Source organism: Salmo trutta, chromosome 7, assembly GCF_901001165.1.
Source record: "Salmo trutta chromosome 7, fSalTru1.1, whole genome shotgun sequence".
Taxonomy (NCBI): Eukaryota; Metazoa; Chordata; class Actinopteri; order Salmoniformes; family Salmonidae; genus Salmo; species Salmo trutta.
In genome coordinates, this window is record NC_042963.1 from 35,359,744 (window position 1) to 35,386,630 (window position 26,887).

At 44.0% G+C, this 26,887-nt stretch overlaps 1 pseudogene; it reads right to left on the bottom strand.

Annotated features, from left to right (window-relative positions):
* Nucleotides 1–10,712: 10,712 nt before the first annotated feature.
* Nucleotides 10,713–26,887, bottom strand: part of LOC115197797 (pyruvate dehydrogenase protein X component, mitochondrial-like) — a 79,760-nt pseudogene continuing 63,585 nt past the window's right edge.

Below are 26,887 nucleotides of genomic sequence, written 5' to 3' on the forward strand. Positions count from 1 at the left end.
ATTATGAACATGGTATTTTGCCTGCTAATGCCTGCAATGCAGTGAAGAAAACGATATGACAACAATAACGTCTAATGTATCTGGCCCCTTAACAGTACAACTGGCCCCAGCTTGGCCCCCACAGTTGAAATGGTCTACAATCGCCACTGGTGTGTGTGCACATGTAGGCTACCTGCACCTACCCTTCCGAAACTTAGGCTACTGACAAGCATCATCACAAGCGTCGTCAGAAGATAAGGAAAGATATTTTTAATTTGAGATGAATGGATTTACTTTTTCAATGCTAGTTAAGAATACTATTAGTTATCACATTTCACATTGGATTTACTAACTACAAAAACGTAAGACGTGTTTTTAATTCTGGTGCCACTCGGCACACACAAGCTTGTTAGCTAGCTAGCTTGCTCTGGTCCAACATTAAGCCAACTCTCTGAAGTTCAAACACATTCCAAGTTCGTCCATAGAAGCCGCTCCTCCGTAGGTATAATTCTGTGGGCATAAATCAGATAATGCATGTCATCACAAGATGCCCAGTGCTTCAATTGCATCAAGCCAAGCCTCTTCCTCGACCCTCTTTCACTCCCTCCCCACCCGCAAAATTTCAGTTGCATCTTGCACCCTACACTTGTCTTTCCATCACGTATGTAAACAAAGCTTGCCCGCTCCATAGCAAGATGCTCTATCCGCACTGATTGTTGAAGTCATTTAATGTCGAACTAAATGTAAAACCATTATGATTTCAGAGATTTAAAAAGGAACAGAAAGGAATGATTTCAATCGTTACTTTTTGTGGGGTTTGAACCAATTCAGAACTTTATTTTGCAAGTGGAACAGTGGAATGGAATGAAAAAAAATATTGATTGGAAAATAATTCCGGTTCCAACCCCTGGATGTAATACACAAGAAGATGATGTGGGAGAGTGAATAAAGTGTGATTAATGATGGGATCAACTTGAGTGAGGCATACTGTGCTGTAGGCTAAGAGGAGCTAGCATGAACCACAGTGACTAAAGCAGTCTCCATCCGTCTCCACCCCTCCCTCTTTCTCTGTATTGTACTTTACCTCACACTTCCTCAACATGTTATTTCCTGTTCAGCCGTTGGCATGGCAACACATTTTTGTTTGTTTTCTCTGGTAATGACAGGGTACAAAGCAAAAGCAGATAACGAGACGCCCACATGCCCACACAAAACACTCATTTGTGATCTCATCCAAAGAGCTGGAGGTAATGAAAGTGCACTTACATGCATGAAAAGACTCCCAGGACTGGAGTTAAGACAAAGAAATATGAAGATTAAATATACAATCTGTATAAACTAGCATGTAGTGTTGAATATGTATCGGAGATAGAGAGAGACAGAAGCAGAGACAAAGAGGGAGAGCGAGCTAGGCTGAGCTCTAGACCACCAAGCCTAGTTGAGTTACCCTCCAGAGAACAATAGTTGTCCTAGTTTCTCTCTGTGGGGAGACAACAGTGACCCACACGGAAAAGACGGTCCTGTCCTTCATGGGCGTGCTGGGCCTTTTGTGTCATATTTGTTGTTGTCAACTAAGGTCTTTCAAAGCACTTAGGCACACAGTGATTGTCATGGCCAAATGTAGCACAAACAAAAATGTCTGACAAAATGTCAACAGTGTAGCACAATGGAATACTTCAGATGCTCAAACAGCAAACCATTTCACCTGTGCTTACCTGTTTATCTTAGTCAAAAGTACACAGGAACTTGCTCAAGAGTGAACATGGCCTTTGACTGAGAGGATAATATTTCTCTAAAAGGGGTCAATTTCATTTCATTGATGTCTGGGATATAAACCCTTAAGGAATAATGAGAGACAGGTTGACAGACAGCCAGTCAATAGAACTAGAGAGAGAGAACAGGGAGAGTGATATAGGAGGGAGAAGCAGAAAATCAGAGACAAAGAAGAAAGTATTGAGCTGTCTGTGAGCATTCTCAATAATTTAACCAAAAGCCCAACAAATCCAACTTGGTTCTGTTCTGGCTCTCCACATGACGTAAGTATGAGTAGAATAGGAGCACAGGAGGTTAACTGGTGTGTGGCAGGCGAGCCTAAACCCCCAAAATGTACTGGCTGAGTCAGCCAGTACACATCCAGTAAGAGTTTCCACCACTCTCATGGGTTTGCTCACAAGCACACAGACAGACAGACAGACAGACAGACAGACAGACAGACAGACAGACAGACAGACAGACAGACAGACAGACAGACAGACAGACAGACAGACCCTCGTGGTCAATACTGCTTGTGGTAACGGCCTGGCCGACTAATGGCACTTCCTCAGCATTCCACTCCAGCAACGTGCCTTTTTCCCTTGGAGCAGCGCATTGATAGGAATGTGGCTTGACACGATTGCAAGATGTCCATATATGTGCAGAGGGATGAGAAAGCTGGTTTCACCAACCATTAAACTATGAGGGCAAAGACTCTGGTGAGGATGAACTGTAAGTTAGAGTTGGAGTAGTGGACTATACCTTTGTCACATTGTCAGTAGTGAATAGGCAGATGATATTACCCCTTGTGGTGATTAAAACAGGCTACTCATTAAACAGGTATCAGTTAATCAATTAGAGGGAATAAGTAAGGAGGACATGACCTAGACAAGCCTCAGTGAGATCAACTCTTTAGAAAATACCATCAAGAGCTCGGATTCTGTTATATCAAAAACCATCAAAGCAAACTTATCATTTGATCTGTATTTTCTCTTTCTGGTTAAGATGTGAGCTTTAAGGACGATAGTGAGGAAATGGAACCATGTTGGTTGCAGTGGTGCAGTTTCCTGTGGGGATTGGTTAACCTCTCTCTACAACCACTTAAACATGATGTGATGTTTACAGCATGAGCCACAATGGTCTCTGTGTGTGTATGTGTCTCTCTGTGTGTACGTGCGTACCTCGTGTGTGTGTGTGTGTGTGTGTGTGTGTGTGTGTGTGTGTGTGTGTGTGTGTGTGTGTGCGTGCGTGCGTGCGTGCGTGCGTGCGTGTGTGTGTGTTTATGCGGCCCTCTGTCTCTGTGTGTGTGTACCTCTGTGTGTGTTTAGAGAATGGGATAGGTCAGCCCTACCTCACCCCTGCTCAGTTGACGCAGCAAGGTCAGAGCCAGAATGAACCGACTGGGCCGAGCATCATGGGAGCATGACTGGACTGCTTCAAAAGGCCTGGCTTTGCTCTACAATAAACAGAGAGAACGAGGGGCTTGGCTGGTGTTTGGGAGACGGGACGGTTCGGTTCGGGCAGCCAGGTGAGTCTACTGTATGACCAGCTGGAATGTCCCGGTGTCATTCACCTCTGGGTCATACAGTACATACTCAGAGGAAGACAAAGAAAGTCACACACTGTTACACTCCTATTTGATGCATAGGTGAACCAATCGCAACAATATTTGGGCACAATGTGCTTTCGTCATACTTAGAGAGTCATGACAGTTAAGCCCACAGGTGCAGTGGTATAGCGCTTAAATGCCACCAAACCAGAACCCCTCCCATCCACTACCAATGAATAAGGAAATGGTATGGTTGAGGGGACTGTTTAAAGAAATTACTAAGAAGGGACACACCAATATAGAAAGGGAAGTGTTTTTTTGACAGATGACAGATTTTCAGCATACAGTTTCAGTAGCCACCTGTTAGAATGAGTGATTTAATAAAAGGAAGCAGAAGTAGTGAGGGACGAGGGGAGGGCAGAGGAAATCCTGTCCACAATGGTTAAATACACTTGAGCGTGAGTGTGAATGGGAATGGGCCTTTTACCAAGTCTGATGATCATTCACAAAGCCTGCTCACCCAGAGGAGTGTGTGTGTGTGTGTGTGTGTGTGTGTGTGTGTGTGTGTGTGTGTGTGTGTGTGTGTGTGTGTGTGTGTGTGCATGTGTGTGTGTGTGACAGAGCGAGCTGGCCACAAAAGACGTCTAATCAAACAATATGAAAACAAAAACAATATAGGCAATATCGCTCGTTGGATTAGTTCTATATGATGGACACAACTCTGGCAAATTTTAAATGTGACAACTTCTTTTACTGATAAATGCGATCTTTCATATTGTTTTCTGTGGCAACTGTGGTATTTAAGATTGAAAAATGTGCCTACTCGTCAACAATGTCCATTAATTACGAGGAGATTGCATATCAAACACTAGGCTAGGATCTAGCTAAATAGTTTGTTGCTAGCAGACCTGCCAATATGACAACGAACTGTCCTGTTATCTGGTTTTAATGGCCTCTGATATTATAGGTTTGTATAAACGTAGCGTGGGCATCCTGATATTATAGGTTTATATAAACCTAGCGTGGGCATCCTGATATTACAGGTTTATATAAACGTAGCGAGGGCCTCCTGATATTATAGGGTTATATAAACCTAGCGTGGGCCTCCTGATATTATAGGGTTTTATAAACGTAGCGTGGGCATCCTGATATTACAGGTTTATATAAACGTAGCGTGGGCCTCCTGATATTATAGGTTTATATAAATCTAGCGTGGGCCTCCTGATCTTACAGGTTTATATAAACGTAGCGTGGGCCTCCTGATATTACAGGTTTATATAAACGTAGCGTGGGCCTCCTGATATTACAGGTTTATATAAACGTAGCGTGGGCCTCCTGATATTATAGGGTTATATAAACCTAGCGTGGGCCTCCTGATATTATAGGGTTTTATAAACCTAGCATGGACCTCTGATATTATATGTTTATATAAACATAGCGTGGGCCTCCTCTGAAAGGCCTGGATTTGTTAATGGTCCAATGCAGCCATTTTTATCTCAATATCAAATCATTTCTGGTTAACAATTAAGTACCTTACTGTGATTGTTTTCAATTAAAATGGTAAAAAATATATATATATATTTTTAGCAAGAATTTTGCTACAGTATGACTATCTGGGGGTAGTCTGAGTGGGGAGGGGAAAACTGAAAACAAGCTATTGTTGACAGAGATTTGGAACTTTTATTTGGCCCCCCAAGTAATTTTTTGGAGAGGTGACATAGAAGACTGTAAAAACACCAACAAATCAGGTCCGTGATTTTAATTTTGGAAATCTGTTCCAAAGTATTACCACACATAATAGAGTGATATGTGATAGTATACAAGTGTAAGCAAGTTTTGAAATGATTATGTTTTAGTCAAATATTATATTTGTTTGGGCTCCTTGTGGTCAATTTGAAGGTAACAAATTATTTGTAATTATGTTCTGGCCCCCTGACCATCTGCTCAGGAAAAATGGCCCATGGCTGAATCTAGTTGATGATCCCTGGTCTATTATCTAATTTACCGCCTTGTGATGTCACCACCAGGCAGGCCAAAACTCCATGCCACCAAAACAGGCAGATAGTTCTGGATATTTCTACACTAAAAGTGCATTATCATAATTCTCATGATTTCACAGTATTTTTCCAACATCATGGTGTGGAATTATACACTTAGTGGTCTGTTCATGAAAATGGTTTGCTCCTACATACAATGAGTCACATGGCCGTGTCTTGCTAAATAAAGCAGGCAGACAGACATTAAAGCATTCAGTTACTGTTTGATTGATTGTTAGAATGGGCAAAACGAGTGACCTAAGCGACTTTGAGCATGGTATGATCATTGGTTCCAGGTGCGCCGGTTCTAGTATCTCAGAAATGGCCTGCCTCCTGGGCTTATCATACCGAGAATTGTGCGTCAAACAAAAAACTTCCTGTCAGTGGCAGTCCTGTGGATGAAAACAGCTCGTTGATGAGAGGTCGAAAGAGAATGGCACGAATCGTGCAAGCTAACAAGCAGGCCACAAACAGGCAAATAACAGCATAGTATAACAGTGGTGTGCAGAACAGCATCTCGGGAACGCACAACTCGGTCCCTGTCATGGATAGGATATTGCAGCAGACAACCACTACGGGTTGCACTCCTATCAGCTAAAAACAAGAAGCAGCAGCTTTAGTGCGCACACGATCACCAACACTGGACAATTGAGTGGAAAAACCTGGACCTACGAATCCCAGTTCCTGTAGCGTAATGCTAATGGCAGAGTCAGGATTTGACGTAAGCAGCAGTAGTCCATGGCGGTGATGTTGGTGGCGGTGATGTACAGTAACTGTGTGGGGAATGCTATCCTGGCACACTGTAGGTGCCTTGAAACCAATTGAGCAATGTTTGAACGCCACACCTTGCAGAATCCATTCCCCAAATAGTTCAGGCTGTTCTGGAGTCAAAGGGGTGTCCAACCAGGAGCTAGATGGGTGTATCTAATAAACTGGCCATTGAGTGTATATAAAACAGGGATTTCACACTTTTGACTGCACTGGGCCTTTAAGATATGAATGTATGGTTCACTGCCTTGATAAAGTTAAATGGGTGAGGGACAAGGAGGAGTAAGACAGAGGGAGAGAGAGGGATGGGCTAGGGTGGTATTGAGTAGAGTGAAGGAGTTTGTCCCCCTCTCTCTCGCCCTCCCTCCAGTCAGAATTTTTAATCAATACCTCCCACCCTTCCTCCTCCACTGCCCACACCACAGTGAGTAGCCTGCCTCACCTGCATGTTCCCCATTGGGTCTGTACTCAAACCACTGCATTCTGTTAGTCCATTCTGTTAGGCTCCAAGACACTCCAGGTCACATACACACACACGCCCTCAAGTTGGATCAGAAGGACATCTGGACACTACTATAATAGACAAGCCATCACACCATGAGAGGATTTGCCCTCTTCTGTCTCCATGGCAACTGCCCATGGTACTACTGATGTCACGTGATTCACCATGCTGTGTGTCCGTGAGTGTGCCCTCCAGCCATACACCCCAGTAACTATAACATGCTGGCCACCCTCATTTCATCAAAACCATGTCCTTCTAAAATAGCCAATTGGATGTGTTCCTCTGCAGCGAGCGGTCCCCGGCTCCAGCCGTTCTGGGTAATGAGATTGGGCTGAATGACAGAGACTTGCAGCCTCCACTCAAGGAAGGAAATGTCACTCCGTGGTAGGATGCCGCAAAATGTCAGAATCTGTCCTGCCAGGGGGGTTTACAGGGATGAAATTCCTATTGGCATTCTGGAACACTTTCTGACTCCCAGATAAAAGACAGTCCCGCTGTTTGTCAATAGACCAGGAAGGTTGTGATTTGTGTACCATTGCTACATGAGTTACTATTAGCTGTGTGAATGTAACCACGATAGCAATGCTTCCACCTGTCTAGTGCCAAGGTTTTGTGGTCTTAGCCTTCTCTGTCTGGCATCCCAACTAGAGTCGTGAAAGGATGTGTACACCCCTCTCCCAGAGCAGAGACCACCCCCTTTCTCCCTCCTTTCATCCCTCTCCTCCATCCCCATGAATCCCCCTGGCATGTGAGCCTGTCTTTGATGGACCTCTCCACATCCGCTCCCTTTCTCCTGTGGTTCTGTCGAGTCAGGCCTTTGGCCAGATCTAATCTATGGGCCGATGGTTCTCGGAGGGGAATCAAACCTACCGTATCTGCCTGCAGCAGCTGCTACCTCCCCTGTATCCATATATACACACGATATACTAGGCAGTACAATGAAGGGAAAATGAGACCATTACAATGGACTGGATTACATTTTCAGTAAAACGAGATTGGCAGAGATGAGGAAGATTATCTTGGCTGGTGCAGAGATACAGTAGGAGGATGTAGGGTAATAACATATGGCTTCCTGTGTAAAACGCAAAGCTATATCTCATAAAATGACTTGCACATATGCTGTATACATAAAAGATCCTATGGTATGTCAATATGAGAAATAATAGCGAACCCCACTGAATATTTTGATGGCTTTTCAGGGTTGTGTGTGAGTTGGGGACAGTGGGAACAGAATAGCTGTCATTCCGTAACAACAAACAAAATGTATATTTTCCTCCTATTGTATCTACTTGGTTATAACAGGGGTGTTTGTCCCTCTCTCTCTTTTCACACCTTCCATCGCCATGGTAACTAGGAGACAGTGGCTGGGTGTGCGTGGAAATGGGTGGAAAAACAGTGGGCACACTGTAGAAAGCAGCTGTGTGGTGCCAATTGCCTGTATGCCCCCTGCACCCCCGCCCGTCTATCTCCCCCCACTCACCCTCCCTCTCAAAATAGAATGCACACATCTTTCCTTGCTACCACAGCAACGGCTCAAGCCAACTTCAAAGGAAGAACAAAATGTTCTCTCACCGCAGGTTGTATGCAGTGTAAGGGATGAAAATCAGCACTGTCACCGGTGAAATAGTGGGAGGGACCCTGGGTTTTGCCTTGATGTTGCCTTCTGGGAGGGGGGGACTCTTAATTGGATCCTGGTAATTGTAACCAGTATAGTATGAGTGGAGGTCAGGTTTCATTTGTATGTTATTTTCTCATTCACTTGGCATACCATAGCCCTTTCTGAGATATTGAATATATAGCTAGTCTGAATTTCCTGTATCTACAGTAGATAGAATCAGTCATTTCCTGAAAGTAAGGACATATATAAATTGGAACACTTCTAGTGTGTCCAATGACACTATCAATATCCCACACCTTTTCTTAACCCTAACAGAGCTCTTTGTGGCCCTAACAGAGCTCACCTTCGTTACATCAGAGGTTCTCTATGTAATTCTGATTGGAGATCATAGGCATTCCCTGATTCGTCTCAGCCCCACGTGAGACATCACATGCTCTGCGGGATGGCACTGGGACCTGTTCAGTACACAGAACATAACAAATGCATTGAAATAGGAGGTCATAGGTGGACTTGTCCAATGAGAACTCTCATTTCCTTAGAGGCCCTACTCTCCAACATTTCTTTACATGCTACCTATCCCACAACACACTACTTACCTACAGAAGAACATGTATTTGTTTTAGGATACAGTGCCCCACCAGTGCTGAGACACATAAATAGCTTTTCTAAACATACACTACATGACAAAAAGTCTCATTGCAAAATCATGGGCATTAATATGGAGTTGGTCCCCCCTTTGCTGTTACAACAGCCTCCACTCTTCTGGGAAGACTTTCCACCAAATGTCGGAACATTGCTGTGGGGACTTGCTTCCATTCAGCCACAAGAGCATTAGTGAGGTCAGGCGCTGATGTTGGGAGATTAGGCCTGGCTCGCAGTCGGCTTTCCAATTCATCCCAAAGGTGTTCGATGGGGTTGAGGTTAGGGCTTGTGCAGGCCAGTCAAGTTCTTCTACACTGATCTCAACAAACCACTTCTGTATGGACCTCGCTTTGTGCACAGGGACATTGTCAAGCTGAAACAAGGCCTTCCCCAAACTTGCCACAAAGTTGGAAGCCTAGAATCCTTTAGAATGTCATTCATTGTATGCTGTAGCGTTAAGATTTCCCTTTACTGGAACTAAGGGGCCTAGCTCGAACCATGAAAAACATCTCCAGACCATTATTCCACCTCCACCAAACTTTACAGTTGGCAGTATGCATTGGGGTAGGTAGCGTTCTCCTGGCATCCGCCAAATCCAGATTGGTCCTTTGGACTGCCAGATGGTGAAGCTTGATTCATCACTCCAGAGAACGCGTTTCCACTGCTCCAGAGTCCAAAGGCGGCGAGCTTTACACCACTCCAGCAGACGCTTGGCATTGTGCATGGTGATCTTAGGCTTATGTGCGGCTGCTTGGCCATGGAAACCCATTTTATGAAGCTCCCGACGAGCAGTTCTTGTGCTGACGTTGCTTCCAGTCACAGTTTGGAACTCAGTGGTGAGTGTTGCAACCGAGGACAGACGTGCTACATGCTTCAGAACTCGGTGGTCCCGTTTTGTGCACTTGTGTGGCCTACAACTTCTCGGCTGAGCCGTGGTTGCTCCTAGACATTTCTACTTCACAATAACAGCACTTTCAGTTGACTGTGGCAACTCTAACAGGGCAGACACTTGACAAACTGACTTGTTGGAAAGGTGGCATCTTATGGCGGTGGCACATTGAACGTCAATGAGCTATTTAGTAAGGCCATTCTACTGCTTTATCCATGTGTATTTTTGACATCTGTTTTCTTGGGGTGGTTATAATACAGTGTTTTAAATACAGTAAATTGGAATATATCATATTGAGAGATTTCAGTGGATTTTTTTCCCCTCGTAAACCTTCAGGAGACCTGACAGAAACTACAATCCCAACAAAGTCTTTAGTCAGAATGTTGAGGGAAATTTCAAAGTGCCACTCCCTCTGTCAGGAAAAATGTATTCACACAGGAGAAACGCAGTGCAGTCGATGGCCGATAATAAATACATGAGAGAAATGTACAAAAACAACATCAGCATCGGTTTGCATTGTCCAGGTGAATGGATAAAAACTCATTGAGACATGGGTCGTAGCATTGGCACTTCCATCAAAAAGCCTTATCATTGATGATCATGAAATAGCAGAGGTCATAAAAAGTAATATCTACTGTATCTATGGGGCGGCAGGTAGCCTGGTGGTTAGAGCGTTGGACTAGTAACCGAAAGGTTGCAAGATCGAGCTGACAAGGTAAAAATCTGTCGTTCTGCCACTGAACAAGGCAGTTAACCCACTGTTCCCAGGCCGTCATTGAAAATAAGAATTTGTTCTTAACTGATTTGCCTAGTTAAATGAAGGTAAAATAAAACATATGTACAAGCCAATGGCACAACTAGCCATGACAATGTCAATTTAGTTCAAATAAGACAGCTGCTCCTTTGCAGAACACACTATAAGTTTCATGATGGAAGTGTTCTCTCTCTCCTTCCTTCCCTTTCTCCATCCCTCTATCTCAGGCTAGTGACATGCGCTGCGGCCTCTCCAGGTTGGCACAAAACTTGTCCAGGAAGCGTGATGCCAGCTCGTCGTCCACTAGGCACCCGTCAGTAGACAGGGTGACGGTCATCAGCTGCTGGGTGCTCAGGGCACCGGTCTCCTCAGTCAGACGGAGCACAGCCCTGGAGGTGTCCACGCCAAGGATACACACCTGCGGAGGGTTGATCACCGCACTGAACCCACTGATGCCAAACATGCCCAGGTTAGAAATACTGTCAGGGAGAGACAGGAAGGGAAGGAGAGAGACAGAGATTTCACCATTTGTACCAATAAAGCTAATTTTAATTTGTGAGAGGAATTGGGAGGAATAAATAGGGGGAGGAGAGAGAGAGAGAGAGAATGAAGGAGCGGTGGGGGAAAGCGAGAGAGAGAAAAAAGACGAAGGATTGTGGTGAGAGAGGAAAGGAGGGAGGGGAATGAGAGAGAGAGGAGACAATGGGCATTGCATCATTAGTCTGGCTCAGCCAGGGAAAACATGCAGACAATTAACCAAGGGGAGATTACAGCCAGACATAATGGGGCCTTATTACTACCTATTCCCTGTTACTAATTCAGTCAAGACAGCATGCACTCAAAACACAAAGAGGCTGTGTGTGAGGTGAATTAAGGAGAATACAAAAGAGGATACCAGGAGACATTTCCTCAATAGACACATAAAGACATTGTGCCACTTCCAACAGCCTGAGGTGAACTCACAGAGAGAGAGAGAGAGAGAGAGAGACCATCCTATATCTGTGTTTAGTGAGCAATAACATCCACAGGCAATTTCCTGTGTGGGTTAATAACATAGCCAGGTCTGGGGGATGAAGGGATGGATAAAGGGAGGGAAGAAGCATGCATACGTCTTCAAGAAGAGATAGAAAGTGCTTGCATCATTTATAGAAATTAATTATCCTCCTCTCTGACACAGAAACCCCATTTATGTCTAAATTACCCAATTAATTCAAATGAGTTAAAACAGCCCGCCCTCCCCTGGAATGGATAGCCACATAATTGATGGCTCTTGTCGTCTGGCCACATATTCTCTTCATGCCTGCATGTGATAATGTAGAATCTGTATATTATATGGACTAGCTGTAATGGTTGTAACACTAATAGCAGGACATTAATGACTGCTTCCCTACCAGTAGCCTACTGGCCTATTCAAGAAATGATTAGCTTAGCGCCTGGTACAAATGCCGCAGATTGTCAGTGGTGAACCAGATACAGCTATAGAACACCTTGCTCCCACACCGTAGACTTGTATGTCTGCATATTCAAATGTTTGACTATGTTGAAGTGCTAAGTAAGAACCTGAGTCAAACACCAGTTCACCGTCTAACAAGCCAAGAGAGAAATCCCACAGCCAAGTCCCCACTGCATTTGTACAAAACATATCTATCAAAATAATATTCCAGGTGTAAAGGACTGAGGGTTACAGTGAGGGAAAAAAGTATTTGATCCCCTGCTGATTTTGTACGTTTGCCCACTGACAAAGAAATGATCAGTCTATCATTTTAAAGGTAGGTTTACTTGAACAGTGAAAGACAGAATAATAACCAAAAAATCCAGAAAAACGCATGTCAAAAATGTTATAAAATGATTTGCATTTTAATGAGGGAAATAAGTACTTGACCCCTCTGAAAAACATGACTTAGTACTTGGTGGCAAAACCCTTGTTGGCAATCACAGAGGTCAGCCGTTTCTTGTAGTTGGCCACCAGGTTTGCACACATCTCAGGAGGGATTTTGTCCCACTCCTCTTTGCAGATCTTCTCCAAGTCATTAAGGTTTCGAGGCTGACGTTTGGCAACTCGAACCTTCAGCTCCCTCCACAGATTTTCTATGGGATTAAGGTCTGGAGACTGGCTAGGCCACTCCAGGACCTTAATGTGCTTCTTCTTGAGCCACTCCTTTGTTGCCTTGGCCGTGTGTTTTGGGTCATTGTCATGCTGGAATACCCATCCATGACCCATTTTCAATGCCCTGGCTGAGGGAAGGAGGTTCTCACCCAAGATTTGACGGTACATGGCCCCGTCCATCGTCCCTTTGATGCGGTGAAGTTGTCCTGTCCCCTTAGCAGAAAAACACCCCCAAAGCATAATGTTTCCACCTCCATGTTTGATGGTGGGGATGGTGTTCTTGGGGTCATAGGCAGCATTTCTCCTCCTCCAAACATGACGAGTTGAGTTGATGCCAAAGAGCTACATTTTGGTCTCATCTGACCACAACACTTTCACCCAGTTGTCCTCTGAATCATTCAGATGTTCATTGGCAAACTTCAGACGGGCATGTATATGTGCTTTCTTGAGAGCTCTTTGGTCTTGGCCAGGGTGGAGAGTTTGTAATCTGATTGATTGATTGCTTCTGTGGACAGGTGTCTTTTATACAGGTAACAAACTGAGATTAGGAGCACTCCCTTTAAGAGTGTGCTCCTAATCTCAGCTCGTTTCCTGTATAAAAGACACCTGGGATCCGGAAATCTTTCTGATTGAGAGGGGGTCAAATACTTTTTTCCCTCATTAAAATGCAAATCAATTTATAACATTTTTGACATGCGTTTTTCTGGATATTTTTGTTGTTATTTCGTCTCTCACTGTTCAAATAAACCTACCATTAAAATTATAGACTGATCCTTTCTTTGTCAGTGGGCAAACATACAAAATCAGCAGGGGATCAAGTACTTGTTTCCCTCACTGTAGTATTATCTCGCTCCCAGATAATAAGGTGTGTTGTGTTTACCTGTATGAGCCTCCCTGGTACTCATGAAGAAGCAGCTTCCCATCCCAAGCATTTTGGCCAGTGCCTGGAGAAAACAGATCAGCGGTCAGTCAGTTGTCTACTGTAGTCAGAGGCAGGGATCCACTGTGAGCCATAGGCTAATCAATCGTCTACTGTCTAGAGGTGGTGATGGTTCAATCAGATCCATCAGTCACGCGTCTAGCTGTCTCAGTGATACAGTATGGACCTCATGGTTCAACGATAATGTTGAAATAATGTCATGTTGATAACCTCCCTTCAGCTTGTCATAGTCAACACTCCAAAGGCAGCCCTCACTCAGAGTTCAGACTGCATTCTCCAAATGCTTCACACAAGGGCTTCTGTTAGCATTACTTAAATAAACCCAGGCATCAACACACACAGAGCTAGAGCAGAGTGCAGTTCAATCCCACTGTGTTGAACCTGTTAGGTTCTAAATAAATAAAGTAAAATACTCACGGATGCTTAATCAAGCTCAAACCGAGTTTATTCAGTTGCGTAAGACAAAACATATTTCCACCAGTGGTAGTATATATACTCCAATTTGGGTGGAGTCTCCTCCTTCTCTCTAAACATTACATCTTTATTGCTAGGCAGGAAGTTAAGTGATACGAGCAATAAACTGTTCCTTTTCCCTTAATGTGACCTGACCTAACCTCGACCCCCTTCCTCACCACACCACATCTCTCCATCCTTATCCGTGCCTGCCACATGTGATTGCCCTTCCTTTACTCAATACACTCGAAACTTAATTGCCTCCACCATATACATTCCTCCAACAGATAACCATTAACTTCTGATATAGACCCTAGACTATAGCACTCAATATTTCAATAGGATAGTTGATAATTATCAATATTCCAAGTTTCATCAGAACTCATCAAACCCCACCGAAGGCAACACTTTTACATTAACACAATGAAAACTAATTGGCTGAGCAGGAGGAAACAGCGCGGGCAATTGCTTTTAAAGAAAAATCATTGAAAGTTAGTCTTTAGGAGGGTTCCAAGCAGGCCATATGGGGTGGAATGGGACTGCACTAGAATAATGACAAATGAACATTGTTTATACAAAATTGACCACTTTGTCTGAATGCATGTAGACCTACAGCATCATCAATAGTTAACCCCGCTGATTCCAATTCCAGGGTCTTCTACATCAGACCCTATTACTATTGCAGGCTATATATTTTCCTCTCCTGCATACTGTGGTGTGTCAGTCCAAGTTGCTGCTTCGCCAAATTGATCTTGTGTGTACTCTCTGTATTGATCTGAGTGGGCTTTCTCCGCCTGTGGCTTGGCAAGCTGGAGTAAGGGAGTTGACATGACTCAGTGAGCAGAGAGAAGACGAGTTCTCTAAAGTAATGGTGCTTTACAAACAATTAAACAACCCCTTTTCTTCCATCACTCAAAAGTCAACATGAATCAATATGCTACTAGAGCATAAATCAATATGCTACATAACCTCTCTAGGGTAGGGGGCAGTATTTGCACGGCCGGATAAAAAACATACCCGATTTAATCTGGTTATTACTACTGCCCAGAAACTAGAATATGCATATAATTGTTTGATTTGGATATAAAACACCCTAAAGTTTCTAAAACTGTTTGAATGGTGTCTGTGAGTATAAAATAACTCATATGGCAGGCAAAAACCTGAGAAGATTCCAAACAGGAAGTGCCCTCTCTGACCATTTCTTGGCCTTCTACACTCTCTTTATTGAAAACTGAGGATCTCTGCTGTAACGTGACACTTCCTACGGCTCCCATAGGCTCTCAGAAGGCGGCAGAACGTTGAATGATGACTTTGCAGGCCATGGCTGAAAAACAGTAGCGCATTTGGTAAGTGGTCGATCTGAGAACAATGAGAGGGGGGCGCGCATGCACGTGAAGAGTACATTTTAGATTAGTGCGCGGGTCAGAATATTGCAAAATGTGCTTTTGCCGAAAAGCTATTTTAAAATCGGACATAGCGATTGCATAAAGGAGTTCTGTATCTATAATTCTTAAAATAATAATTGTGTTTTTTGTGAACGTTTAGCGTGAGTAATTTAGTAAATTCTCCGGAAGTTTGCGGTGAGTATGCTAGTTCTGAACGTCACATGCTAATGTAAAAAACTGTTTTTTGATATAAATATGAACTTGATTGAACAAAACATGCATGTATTGTATAACATAATGTTCTAGGAGTGTCATCTGATGAAGATCATCAAAGGTTAGTGCTGCATTTAGCTGTGGTTTGGGTTTATGTGACATTATATGCTAGCTTGAAAAATGGGTGTCTGATTATTTCTGTCTGGGTACTCTGCTGACATAATCTAATGTTTTGCTTTCATTGTAAAGCCTTTTTGAAATCTGACAGTGTGGTTAGATTAATGAGAGTCTTGTCTTTAAAATGGTGTAAAATAGTCATATGTTTGAGAAATTTAAGTAATAGCATTTCTAAGGTATTTGAATATCGCGCCACGGGATTCCACTGGCTGTTGAGTAGGTGGGACGATTTCGTCCCACATACCCTAGAGAGGCTAAGGAGCTTGGAGGCTGCACTGTTGCACTTTATATAGGTGTGTGTGTGTGTGTTTTCTGGATTGTTGACTCTCATCCCAGCGCATGTGAGGTGACAAATCATCCATATGTTCCTCACATGCACACATTAGTAGTGCGCGGGTCAGGTGTTTGTTCACCCACACCCGCCTTTAATTGCTAATAACCAATTCGCAACCGCCCGACTATTGGTGATAAAGTAAAAATCTGAGGCCTGCACCTGGCCCAAACTCGCTAATATAGAAAAATGCTCTGTACACTACAGTCAGAGACGGCGGAAAGATTTTTTGACAGGGGGTGGCAGGAATTTATTTGCCGATTTAGATATGTTTCTATTTCCAACATTTTGGTAGGCTATTTGTTAGTCAACTTATCTATAATTCGATATTGTTCATGCAGCTTCTTTTCTGTTATTATATATTGCCCTAAAAGACAAAATAAACCCTGTCTCACCAGAATGTCATAAATCAATAGAATAAATGCTTCCGTCTAGTTGACATCGGTAAAGTTCTCTGCCATATCAGCTTCTTTCGTGGAGCAAACCAGGGAGAAAAAAACTGGAAGTTTTTCTGTGCAAAATTTCCAAATGACATAAGTTTGACCGGTTGTAAGGAAATAGAAAGCTGTGAAAATGTCCCAACATGTATCTGATCAGATTTTAGATCGGCTTGGATCCATATTTTATGTGGTTGAAATACTATCAGCGTTTATGAAGCATTCTCTCAAAATGCTGAAAGAAATAAATCATATTTCTTCACTCCTGTCAAAATGTAGCCTACATTTGGTGTGTCATTTTACTGCAAGAAATGCTTAATTCTGCAGGAGTTAATATTAAAGCTATGTGAGAGGTTATAGACCTACAGTCAGTGTCCAGATTTAAGTTTCTATTTACCCATCTGAACAGTATTGGCGACTCTACAGTTCCTTTATGTGCCATAGGCCTATTTGAAGTCCCGATCTTGTGTCAAATTTTTATTGCCCTTCACAATCATCACACATAAACTACTATCATCCCCTTATAGCACTTCACCAAATCTTTCCCAAACATTACATTTTGCAGTTTTTCTCTTGCTGAATAATTTTTGCCTCCATGGATCGAAGTTAACTTTTTCTGCCCGTTCCCTAAAGAATTTGGCAATTGGCGTGTAGGCTACTTTGTGCGCGTACAGTTGGGCCCTGAAGCTTAATTAAGCTTATGCACTAATACCAGCCTAAAATAAGGATATAAATACCTCAATATAGCACATAGATATAAATTGAACAACAAAGACACATTTATGGATTTTTTTAAGGTACTGTTTTTTATGTTTATTCAACCCGCCACCCACCCGGCCCACCCGGCCACACAATATTTAATGATCCGCCCCGCCCTGCGGATATAACCGCCGAGACACAGAGGCTCCACAAGTATACACAGATACATACAGTACACACACATCCCTATGCATTGAAGCATGTCATACAACCCTATGTATGATACTCTCTTAATATTCTATTTTCTATGGTCCAACATGACAACCCTGGCCCAAATATAGGAAATAATTTGCAGCAGATGTGCAATAATACATCTAACACTCATGCACGTCATGCTCATTCAAATGGAAATTTGCTTTAGCGATATTGCAGTGACACTGCTTTTATCTAAAAAAAACAGTAAGTCAAAAGACCCAGAGACACATTAGAATACATGGGGAGACATTAGCGATAACAGCATCGAAAGGAAAAGCAATCATGTGTTTTGTGGGTTCAGGCATGGTAGCCACTGAACACTCTGTGCCCCTTCCAGACCACATGTTGTATTCAATTAGCTGCTGATAAGGGGTTTACATTCTGCCCTAACTCAAACCAGGCTTCTGACTCTGGGTGGGAACACACGGACAGGAGACCACTGTGCATGCGTGTCTATGTGTGGCACTGCAAGTGTGTATGTGTTTAATAAATGTGTTGTGGCAGGCCAGATCGGTAGCACACGTTGTCCTTTGCAGGGAATATATTGGAATTACATTGTCATATTCTCTATTTCTTAAGCTGGCACACTGGTGTGTGCGTATGTGTGTGTGTGTGAGTGTACCCAGCTGCTGAGGCCTATGTTCCCGGCCCCTATATAACCCTCCATTAATCACTTTTAATGATCTAGCATGGTACATTTATTTATTCATAATCATGGCACGTTCAGTTCATAGCTGACTGCTGAGATGGAGAGAACTACATTGTCTATAATGTCATATTATACAGACATATCGTACAGACATACATGTATACTCCCTCTAGATTCAGTATGGTTTAGGGCTGGGAATTGCCAGGGACCTCACGATACAATATTATCACGATACTTAAGTGCCGATACGATATGTATTGCGATTCTCACAATTATTTAAATATGTATTGCGATTCGATACAGTGATTTTATTGCCATTCGATGTTCCAAACATATTGCTCACCATATGACTGCCGCAGAGGGATAAGCGAGTCATGAGAAAACAAGTTTTGATTAAACATGGAAATTAAATTGCTGAAAACAAATTTGGCTCACTATTTAAAAAGAAGACGGTGAGCTTTGGTGTAGGTATAGCTGACTAGCAGCCATGAAAATAATATTGCGATATTGTCAAAAATAATATGCCGATATGTAACTGTATCGATTTCCCCTCCCCCATCACTAGTATGGTTATCTACTGTGTCAATCAATTGATTAAGTTATTTTAGCAATCCACCATCATCACCAAAATCATTATGAGAAGCCCAATGGTGGCAAAATTAAGAGCTGCAAACAATTATGCAGATAATGGTGTGGTTTAACCCTGCAGCACAACAATCTCTGGTCCCTGTTCAGGAATGTAAACACCACCAACCCTGATAATGTGTTTACCTAGAGAGTGATTCAGAATGAGTCCCCACACTGCAACTCATTCCCAGCCTGAGCTTTCCAAAGGAAGCACCTGAGGAATGCAGTTACACACTGAATCTGAAACCTTCCCCTCGCCCCTACCAACTCGATTGGAGGGACCTCCGTTGTCAAATGTTGCTGACGAAACTCTGAGGGTGACTTCAATACTGGTGAAGGGATCAAATAAACCAATCAACTTCGGGACACACTTGTGACTTGAATGAGGAAATTCATGTTCCACATTTAAATAATAAAATGAGCATGAAATTCAAATGGGAAAATTCCCCCTGTCGTTTTACAAGATATGAACCTCAGTAATAGTTTTTTATTTAATTTCCAATGTTACATGTGTCAAGTCTGTCACGTTCGTCGTAAAAATGGGACCAAGGCGCAGTGGGAATGTGAATACTCATCTTCTTTATTTCAAAGAAAACCAAAATAAACACTTAATACAAAACAACAACGAAAAACAGTCCTGTGAGGCACACAGCTACACATACAGAACAACTACCCACAAAAACCCATAGAAAAACACCCCTACTAAATAGGACATTCAATTAGAGGCAACGAGGAACAGCTGCCTCCAATTGAAGGTCAACCCAATAAACTAAACATAGAAATATAAAAACTAGAACGAACATAGAAATATACTAACATAGAACATTAACCAAAAAACCCTGAAACACATAAAACAAACACCCCCTGCCACTCCCTGACCAAACTACAATAACAAACAACCCCTTATACTGGTCAGGACATGAAAAAGTCTCAAAGTCTGACGAACAAATACAGGTGGCAAATGTTTTGTGAATAAAATTGTGAAAGCTAAAATATTATGCAGTAAATTATGGGATACGACTTCACTCTGAAGCCGTCAGCAAAGCGAACTATGTCAAAGTGGCTATTGGAGGGTCTAATTAGCCCCTACACCCTCCATTATTTTCACAACCTCAGCTTTGGGACATGTGGATATTGTAGAGGCACGTGTGAATGAGCAAATGGAGGGTCGAGGGTGATTTGGGATTCAGCCACAGTCTGAAGGCTAAGGGGTTGCTGGTGACATTACTGTTCTACGCTCATTTTATAGAACTTTAATTTGAGTGCTTTGTAACTGCCACTAAATAATGGAGACAGCTAGTTCCATTTCAGATACTGTAACATTTCATGATTTTATTCCACTCCACCCGGGAAAGTTAGCAGCTCACTGGCATGTATTTCTGATTCTGAACTATGAGCTCCACGCTACCCAGGTATCAGTAGGGTTCCACCCTACCTTGGAGTTAGCTGAGATCTCCTGCACTCCCTTGTCAGCAGCGTTTGTGATGATGGGGGTAATGAGGCCCTTCTCAGTCGCCACAGCGATGGAGATGCTGATGGAGTCCAGCGCCTGGGGGCCCTCCCCAGACCAGGTCACATTGACCTCTGGTAGATCCTAAAGGCAAAGGTCAGAGGTCAGGACAGATATTTGGCAGATGGGATTCAAGGAGGAGGAGAAGAGGACAGAGGGGAAGAGAGAGTGGAGGGATGGAAGAGGAAAAGGGACTAAATGACACTCCATCCATGGCCTTCACAAGACAGGACAGAGCATTTCGGTATACCCTGTCCTATCCCCACGATTGATAAGATAAGAGATAAGATATGATAATGTTTCCACAGAAGTAAGGGAGGGTCAGGGTGAAAGGTGAATGGCCCAGTGTTACAGTAGATTCAGTGGTCTGACCAAAAAGGCAGGACTACAGGGCCTAACAAAGTGGTGAGACATGGTCTCATCTTCTATTCACCTCTGTCTCTGTTTCCATGGATACAGTCAGTCACACAAAGGAGCCACATTCATTCTCAAAATGCACATTTTGAAAATCAAAGCTTATCCTAGCCAAGGCACCCAGCTGAATCCAAGGCAGTTTGTTTGGTGATTACATTCCCAGTCTTCACTCAGAGGGTAAGAGGAGAGAAGGAGAAAGAGGGGGAGGGAGAGAGTGTCATGTGTTATCTTTTTCCTACATAAGGAACTACAGGAGAAAGGATGGAATAAGGCATTGTAATTTATTAAGGAAAGCCCCAGGTAAAACACAGAGAAAGGAAAATCTACAGATATTTCCCTACTAAGACGAGACCAGGATGCATTTTTTCATTCTCTCTCTATCCTCGCCATAAATCATTTAGAAAAGGAATTTAAAAAACCTGTCTGGTTAGAGATGAAAACTCAGCCAATTTCCTCAGAATTCCCATCAAATGGCGGAAAGACAGGATAGAATTTACTGGGAATTGGTGTCTATTTATAGATATGTCCACCAGCCAGACAATTGCAGGCTCTGTGCCTCAGCCTGCCACCAGACAAAGTCAGTTGATAAATATACATGGGGGTGTTTGAACCAGGGATGGTTGTAGAGGAATGGCTTCAGGGGATCTGTAACGGTGACGTGATGTGGCTTTGTTGCTCAGGAAACTGAAGCTGAACAACACATTTACCTTCCAGGCTGTGAGGCAAAACTGTGATATTTGTGCAAAGGGTTGCATACTTTCTATGGGCACTGTTGTCACGGTTGTTGTAGGAAGGAGCGGACCAAAGTGCAGCGTGTGTGTCGTTCCACATTTTATTTTCACTGTGAAACTATGCAATACATACACATAAAATAAAGAACGAAAAAACAACAAACCGTGTCACAGAGTTGAAACATACACTAACTCACAAACAATCTCCCACAAGCCCAGGTGGAAAAAACACCTACTTAAGTATGATCTCCAATTAGAGACAACGATGACCAGCTGCCTCTAATTGGAGATCATCCCAAACAAAACCCAACAAAGAAATACAAAACTAGAACATAACAACATAGAAAAACTAAACTAGAAACCCACCCTGTCACGCCCTGACCTACTCTACCATAGAAAATAACAGCTTTCTATGGTCAGGACGTGAGAGTACCCCCCCCCCCCCCCCCCAAAGGTGCGGACTCCGAACGCACATAAACAAAAAAAACAAAAAACAAAGGGAGTGTTAGGGAGGGTGACAAATGTCTATGGCGGCTCTGGTGCAGTACGCAGAACCTTCTTATGCTGCGGATCCTCCAACAGAGGAGGCAGCTCCGGTTCGGTGCATAACCCCCGCTCCGCCCGCTGATCCCTCCGCTTTTGTGTCACCGGACCGTGGATCATCACCGGAGGTTCTGGACTGCCGACTGCCGCTGGAGGTTCTGGACTGCCGACCGCCGCTGGAGGTTCTGGACTGCGGACCGCCGCTGGAGACTATGGACTGCAGGCCGCCACTGGAGACTCTGGACTGCAGACCACCGCTGGAGACTCTGGACTGCGGACCGCCGCTGGAGGTTCCGGACTGTGGGTCATCGCAGGAGGTTCCGGACTGTGGGTCGTCTCAGGAGGTTCTGGACTGTGGGCCGTCTCAGGAGGTTTCGGACTGTGGGCTGTCTCAGGAGGTTCCGGACTGTAGGCCGTCTCAGGGGGTTCCGGACTGTAGGCCGTCTCAGGAGGTTCCGGACTGAAGGCCGTCTCAGGAGGTTCCGGACTGTAGGCAGTCTCAGGAGGTTCCGGACTGCAAAACGTCGCCGGAAGCTCTGGACTGGGAACTGTCGCCGGAAGCTCTGGACTGGGAACTGTCGCTGGAAGCTCTGCACTGGGAACTGTTGCTGGAAGCTCTGCACTGGGAACTGTCGCTGGAAGCTCTGGACTGGGAACTGTCGCCGGAAGCTCTTGACTGGGAATGCGCACTGGAGGCCTGATGCGCGGGGCTGGCACAGGTGGCGCCAGACTAGTAACACGCACCTCAGGGCAAGTGCGAGGAGCAGGCACAGGGCGTACCAGACTGGATAGACTCACTGGAGGCCGGGTACGTGGGGCAGGTACAGGATATACTGGGCCGTGGAGGTGCACTGGAGGTCTTGAGCGTAGAGCTGGCACAACCCGTCCTGGCTGGATGCTTACTTTCGCCCGGCAAACGTGGGGTGCTGGCACAGGACGCACTGGGCTGTGAATACGCACTGGCGACACAGTGCGCAGAGCCGGCGCAGGATATCCTGGACCGAGAAGGCGAACTGGAGACCAGGAGCGCTGTGCTGGCACCACCCTTCCTGGCTGAATGCTCAACCTAGCTCGACAAATGCGGGGCACGGGCACAGATCGCACCAGGCTGTGAATGCGCAATGGCGACATAGTGCGCCTCACCGCATAACGCGGTGCTTGCTTCGTCACTCGCTCCCCACAGTAAGCACGGAGAGTTGGCTCAGGTCTCCACCCTGACTCTGCCAATCTCCCCGTGTGCCCCCCACCCAATTTTTTGGGGGGCTGCCTCTCGCACTTGCCTCGTGGTTGGTATAGTGCCTTGTAATATCGCCGCTTTCGCTGCCTCAATCTCCTCTTTCGGACGGCGATACTCCCCAGCCTGACTGCAGGGTCCTTTCCCGTCCAGAATTTCCTCTCAGGTCCATTCCTGTTTCTCCTGGGCACGCTGCTTGGTCCTTTGGTGGTGGGAGATTCTGTCACGGTTGTCGTAGGAAGGAGCGGACCAAAGTGCAGCGTGTGTGTCGTGCCACATTTTATTTTCACTGTGAAACTATGCAATACATAAACATAAATTAAAGAACGAAAAAACAACAAACCGTGACGCAGAGTTGAAACATACACTAACTCACAAACAATCTCCCACAAACCCAGGTGGAAAAAAACACCTACTTAAGTATGATCTCCAATTAGAGACAACGATGACCAGCTACCTTTAATTGGAGATCATCCCAAACAAAACCCAACAAAGAAATACAAAACTAGAACATAACAACATAGAAAAACTAAACTAGAAAACCCCCCCGTCACGCCCTGACCTACTCTACCATAGAAAATAACAGCTTTCTATGGTCAGGACGGGACAACTGTAGATAGAGTGCATTTGGAAAGTAATCAGTACTTCTTCCACATTTTGTTACATTACAGCCTTATTCTAAAATTGATTAAATAAAACATTTTTGTCATCAATCTACACACAATAGCCGATAATGACAAAGAGAAAAAACAGTTTTTTATACATTTTAGCTAATTTATTAAAAATAAAAAAAACAGAAATACCTTATTTACATAAGTATTCAGACCCTTTGCTATGAGGCTCGAAAATTAGCTCAGGTGCGTCCTGTTTTCATTAATCATCCGGTTTCTACAACTTGATTGAAGTCCACTTGTGGTAAATTCATTTGATTGGACATCATTTGGAAAGGCACAAACCTGTTAATATAAGGTCCCACAATTGATAGTGCATGTCAGAGCAAAAACCAAGCCATGAGGTCAAATGAATTGTCCGTAGAGCTCCGAGACAGGATTGTGTTGAGGCCAAGATCTGGGGAAGGGTACCAAAACATTTCTGCAGCATTGAAGGTCTGCATGAACACAGTAGCCTCACTCCATCATTCTTAAATGGAAGAAGTTTGGAACCACCAAGACTCTTGATCACCAAGGCCCAATGGCCAAACTGAGCATTCGGGGGAGAAGGGCCTTGGTCAGGGAGGGGACCAAGAACCCGATGGTCACTCTCACAAAGCTCCAGAGTTCCTCTGTGGAGATGGGAGAACCTTCCAGAAGGACAACCATCTCTGCTGCACTCCACCAATCAGGCCTTTATGGTAGAGAGGCCAGACGGAAGCCAGTCCTCAGTAAAAGGCACATGATAGCCCGATTGGAGTTTGCCAAAAGGCACCTAAAAACTTTCAGACCATGAGAAACAAGATTCTCTGGTCTAAAGAAACCAAGATTGGACTCTTTGGCATGAAAGCCAAGCATCACGTCTGGAGGAAACTTGGCACCATCCCAATGGTGAAGCATGGTGGTGGCAGCATCATGCTGTGGGGATTTTATTCAATGGCAGGGACTGGGAGACTAGTCAGGATCGAGGGAAAGATGAACGTAGCAAAGTACAGAGAGATCCTTGATGAAAACTTGGTCCAGAGCGCCCAGGACCTCAGACTGGGGCGAAGGTTCACCTTCCAACAGGAAAACGACCCTAAGCACACAGCCAAGACAATGCAGTAGTGGCTTCGGGACAAGTCTCTGAATGTCCTTGAGAGACCCAGCCAGAGCCCGGACATGAATCCGATTGAACATCTCTGGAGAGACCTGAAAATAACTGTGCAGCGACGCTCCCCATCCAACCTGACGGAGCTTGGGAGGATCTGTAGAGAAGAATGGGAGAAACTCCACAAATACAGGTGTGCCAAGCTTGTAATGTCATACCCAAGAAGACTTGAGGCTGTAATCACTGCCAAATGTACTTCAAAAAGGTACTGAGTAAAGGGTCTGAATACTTAAGTAAATGAAATATTTAATTTTTAAATTTATTTTTTTATAACTTTGCAACATTTTCTAAAAAACAGTTTTTTTTGGTCATTATGGGGTATTGTGTGCAGATTGAGGAAAAAACAACATTTCAATCCATTTTAGAATAAGGCTATAATGTAACAAAATGTGGAAAAATTCAACAGGTCTGAATACTTTCCGAATGCACTGCATATCAAACATATAATTTTGAATATGAACGTTGTTAGAAACTGGCAGGGTAGTTAATACTCCTTGAGTGTAGCAGCTTCTGCCTTGATGATAAAATCATTGATGGACACTTTGATCTCCGTTGTCAAACACTACAGATCTATAATTCAAGTGCTGTTAGTCAGGTAAGTGTAAGAGATTCCCCAGTACTTTTGCATATGTTTTAGCCCGTAGTTCTGAAAGTAGCACTCAAGCCAAAAGTGGTCCCTGAAAATTGCGCACTACGTCACGAATGTGCAGATATGTGCACTACGTCATTGCTCTCTCTCTCTCTCTGCTGTGTCCACTGCAACCTCATTGGATAACACTGGGCAGGCCTCTTGCTAGCTGTCACTCAAATGTGAGGGGCTGAAGTTCATTGGCTAGAACTCAAATTGCTAGGGAGCTGGCCCATGGCACCGCTTCAAGAATACAGTTGCTTTCAAACTAGGGATTTCATGGCTAATTGAGGTACGACAGTAATTCTGCTCACAGGTTATGCATGTACGAACTACACATTGACACATCCAGCCCAAAGATGTTTAAAAAATACTTTCTTATTCGCCAAAGCAAAGTATCCCATACCAACTTCTCCAAAAAGCATGGCAGATGACATCTGGTGTGCAAGCTATAGGATGATGTGCATTGTAAGAGAATCAGACATGCTAATTATGTGTGTTAGGACCAAGAGAGGCCTTATGCTGTTACTGTTGTTACTAGTGCACTTTATTTTCCATTCTTCTCTCCTCCAGTTGAAGGGCAGTGTTATCATACAGGGCAGGGGGTACTGGGTGAGGGGCAGCTGGGTGGTAGAGAAAATGTCTATATGAACAAACACCCTTCACGCCACCACCCAGTACAATATAAAATCAACCACCCACCCACCCATACTTTCTCTCACAACAATGTCCAGTTTAACAAACCCACACATATTTTTTTTTTGGTACTTATAATTGTGGTGTGGTTTCATATATGGTTTCATATAAGCCCATATAAGTTCATTTCGGGCTTCCAACCTCACTTGCACACCGTTTTTACATGTTTTATTTGTACTGTTTTGCCTTTCACTTCTTTTCTTTGGTGCAAATAATTACAACCCCAAAAATCTAAAACCACTCCTTTAGAGAACACCCACAACTTTCTATTACTGTTCTCCTTCAACTTCCCTGACCTTCCGTCCTGCCTCTCCCGCCTCTCTAATTCTCTGTCCTCCATCTCTCCTCCCTCTCTTTCTTTCTCTCCTCTATACCGCTCCCTCTCTGCTCTCTCCTTACAGTGCCCATGGTGTGGCGGCAATGCCTGGCATGGCGTTAACACGGGGCTATATGAGAGTGCCTATTAGTGCCAAACGGTTATGAATGCTCTTAGCGGGATGACTAACAAGCTAACCGTGAAATCACTGTGCTTCTGAACAAAGAGAGCCAGGGAAAACAACCGGATGAAA